This window comes from Phytophthora infestans, genomic scaffold (assembly GCF_000142945.1).
Source record: "Phytophthora infestans T30-4 supercont1.5 genomic scaffold, whole genome shotgun sequence".
NCBI lineage: Eukaryota > Oomycota > Peronosporomycetes > Peronosporales > Peronosporaceae > Phytophthora > Phytophthora infestans.
This window is the reverse complement of record NW_003303754.1, coordinates 83120-87441: the sequence shown is the minus strand read 5'-3', so window position 1 is coordinate 87441 and position 4322 is coordinate 83120.

Below are 4322 nucleotides of genomic sequence, written 5' to 3'. Positions count from 1 at the left end.
CATTTACCCCTAGGCGGCTTGGCCGCAATAATAGTAAATAAAACACTTCTGGTTTTGAAGCATAAAAGTTAAGGTATTATTCTTTGAGCCCTGGTCTTGGGCTGTAAGTGTCCTTTGGATAAGGAACTTAGTATTAGTGACTCTTTGAGTCGAACGTCTTCCTCTGACGCTAAAGCTACGGCAGCCCCGCTGCACTTGGTAGCACTTGTAGTCAATCCCGCTCTTGAGTCGGTTGACTATATCCTCTGCGAGGATGGAACACCCCGTGCTCGCGAATTTGCCCCCGGCGCAGCAGGACGCGCTTACTAAGCTTATGTCCTTGCTTGGCCCGGAGGGCGTGGCTCATCTTGCATCGCAAGGTCCAGAGGCGGGTCACTGCCAGGCTGGAATCGTTCTCCCGCTACGAGAACGCGCTCTTGGAGCATGTCCAAGAGAAGATGAGCGCCGCAATGGCGGCGGCGTCGATGACGCGTGAAGAGTCTATGAGACTGAAACCGCTCATGGTGAGCGTAAAAACCTTCGAGGGGAAGGATGGAGAGAATCTCCTTCTCTGGACCCGTGAGGTCGAGATGGCCATGGGATCGGCCCTGCTCCAGTCCGAGCATCAGCGCGTGGCGCTGGCTATCTCCAGGCTTGGAGGTCGCGCTCGCGAATGGGCACTAACGTGCGGCACGTCTGTTGACGCTGCATTTCCCACTTGGGATCAGCTGAAGCAACAGCTTTCGCGCGTGTTCGCGCCGCCTAATCAGGCGTACCGTATCCGGTCGAAGTTCCTTGCTACCCGCCAGGGTAAGAAGGAGTTATTGGACTATGTCCAAGAGTTGAGAACTCTTATCGCCGGAATGGCGGCGGACCCTCTTCCGGAACTGGTCAGCGTGACCGTGTTCATGGAGGGACTTCGTGTGAGCGCAGCTCGAACGGAAGTGCTCCGTGTACACCCTAACGCTTTTGAAGAGGCGGTGAATGTGACATTGAATGCCGAGCACAACTTCAGGTCGGCGCGACCTGGTTGGAGCGCTGGTAGCGCAAGCTCTTCGAGCGGTCCAGAGCCGATGGACCTCAGCTATGCTGAAGATGAAGAAGCGGAGCTTCTTGCTGCGGAGCAGCGCGCCGGCATCCGCCGATGCTTTGTGTGCAATAGCACTAAGCATATTGCCCTCTGCGCAAGAAGCGCGAGGCTCCGGCGAGCCAACCCTCCGGGTCATCACCGGGAAACGGCAACTCCCAGTAGGCGCGGGGCGGCCTACTGAGGAAGAACTGAGTTCTATTGTGCCTCGAAGAGGTAGAGGGCAACGGGGCTCAGCCCCGAAGAGAGCTAAGCTCTCTTACGAGAAGAGTGTGTGCAAGCCGAGCTTGCTGGTCGTTCAAGCGAACGTGAAGGGATTTGCAAAGCCATGGAGAGTCTTGATTGACTCGGGAGCCTCGGGCAACTACGCCCGTCGCTCCACCCTGGAAGGGAGTCAGCTGTATGCTGAGGCACTGGAAGTGCCAACGAGAGATACGATCTCTGTCCGTCTCGCGACGGGGACACTGGTAACTGTGTCGAAGGTCTCTGTCGACCTTGGAGTGAAGTTTGAGAACTTCGATAGCGTGGAATGCTGTTTGGTCTTAGACCTGGATGCGAGGTATGACGTCATCCTTGACATGGCATGGCTGGAACGCCATGAGCAATGGATCGACTGGAAGTCGAAAACGCTGGGTGCGTCGCACCCTGCTCCTAGTGGAGCTTTGGTGAGTCATGAACCCACCTCTGCTAGGAAGCAGAAGCGCTTCTGGCGCGAGCACGAGGCCGAGGCGGCCGTAGTGCTGGACATTGGTATGTCCGAAATTGTTAGCAACGAGGTTGCTGTTTGCCCTGAGGGCGTACGTGGTGCGGCACGTTATCTGCTGAGCGGTGCAGGTCAGGTCGATGACCAACTGCTGGGTCCTGGTGAGGACGAGCGCGGAGTGGCGCGTAATCCACTGAGTGGTACGAATCTGGTCGATGACCTACCGCTGCGTGACCCGAGGGTCGCGGTCGACTACGAGTCGAGGCATCATGGGCGTGGCCCAGGTGATGCAGGTGAAGTGACACCTAGTTCACTGTGTGAAGGTCAAGAACCTCTTGGCTTTCAGCCGAGTGTCTTGCGAGACACTGTATCCTCTTCGAGGAGTGATGGTGCTGCTGCAACCGGTGGTGGTGACGAAGATGTCGCCACACCGCCCTCTTCCGGCCGGGCTCGGTCGCGGAGGGAGAGGAAAAGAAGACGCAGGGCGTCTGTGACGTCTTCGACGTCGGACGATGTGTCCAACGTGACGAGTGCTCTACGTGATTGCTCTGAACAGCTGTATACACTCGTGAACGGAGTGACGGGGGAGGTCGAAGGCGATATCAGCCTTGGCACTCTGCCCGCTGCAGAGGCTCTGCAAGAGCTGGACGAGATGTCCATTGCCGAGTTTGGCGAAGCCTTAAAGGCAGGCGGGTGTCGAGTGCGGAGACTTACTCTCGCGCACCATCCCTGCCTCGTGCTTCGCACGGAAGAATGCGTCAATGACGTCACACTGCTCTCTCGGCAAAGGCCATTGCCTTGTTACGCAGTATTTGGTTCCAGGAACCAGGTCAATCTCATGACACACGCCTCGATCCGGAGGCAGGCCCGTCGGTGGGTCTTTCGAGACAACGTCTCCATACTCCTTCACCACCGGGTAGAAGGGATCCGAAGGATCTTTGAGGATCGCCGATCCACTTCTTGCGCTCAGCGCCTTCTTGGTGTCCTCTAGGACCGCGTCGTCCACGACGGATGAGGAGTTCAACTCCTCCTCAGGTCCCAGCAAGACCACCTCGGCTAGCTCGTTCGGTGATCCGTCTGATGTGCACCGTCATCGTGAGAATAATTTTCCTTTGTTACGGATACGAGTCGTGCGATCGCCCGTCGTACATCCAGTGTTAGGAACATTAGCGTATTCAGCCACTTGTCTCGGAAACAAGGATATGCATTGACACTTGACGTGTTGAAAGCTGGGATTATTTTAGCACTAACCCATACAAATACCGGCGCCATATTACGCATTGATGGAGTAGTTGTTGCTTACAAGGGTGAGTCCAGTGTTAGGAACGTTAGCGTATTCAGCCACTTATCTCGGAAACAAGGATATGCATTGACACTTGACGTGTTGAAAGCTGGGATTCAGTGAGAGCTAATCCATAGCGGTAGCTGCGACTCACTACGCATTGATGGAAGACTTAGCGCTTACAGCAGTGCGTCCATGAGAAAGTACAAATTGTGACCTAAGGCGTTCACTTCGATGATGCAATGGTCGTATCATGTTCGAATGAACCATCCGGATGCGGTACAAAGTCAATTTCGTTTATTTGCCGCTACCGACATTGCTATCGGAGGCCAAGCGATTGGACGTGCCAGCTGTGTGTTGACTTGGACTACGTGCGAAAAAAAGTTCGGTGATCCGTCTGATGTGCACCGTCATCGAGAGAATAATTTGCCTTTGTTACGGATACGAGTCGTGCGATTGCCCGTCGTACATCCAGTGTTAGGAACGTTAGCGTATTCAGCCACTTATCTCGGAAACACGGATATGCATTGACACTTGACGTGTTGAAAGCTGGGATTCAGTTAGAGCTAATCCATAGCGGTAGCTGCGACTCACTACGCATTGATGGAAGACTTAGCGCTTACAGCAGTGCGTCCATGAGAAAGTACAAATTGTGACCTAAGGCGTTCACTTCGATGATGCAATGGTCGTATCATGTTCGAATGAACCATCCGGATGCGGTACAAAGTCAATTTCGTTTATTTGCCGCTACCGACATTGCTATCGGAGGCCAAGCAATTGGACGTGCCAGCTGTGTGTTGACTTGGACTACGTGCGAAAAAAAGTTCGGTGATCCGTCTGATGTGCACCGTCATCGAGAGAATAATTTGCCTTTGTTACTGATACGAGTCGTGCGATCGCCCGTCGGTACATCCAGTGTTAGGAACGTTAGCGGTATTCAGCCACTTGTCTCGGAAACAAGGGATATGCAATGACACCTGGACGGTGTTCGAAAGCTGGGATTATGTTAGGAACTAAACCCATAGAGATACGTGCGCCCATATTACGCATTTGATGGAGAACTTTGTCGGCTTACAAAGCGTGGAGCCCTGTGATAAAAGAACAGTAGCGGACTCAGCCACTTACTCTCTAAGAAAAGCGATATGCATTTAACATTGAAGAGGATAAAAGCGGGTATTTAATAAGGCTTATTCGCTAGTGTTCGCGGCGCTGACCTAACCCATGAATGTCGAAATTATTGGGTAAAAGCAGAGGGTGTCTTTGGATAAAAC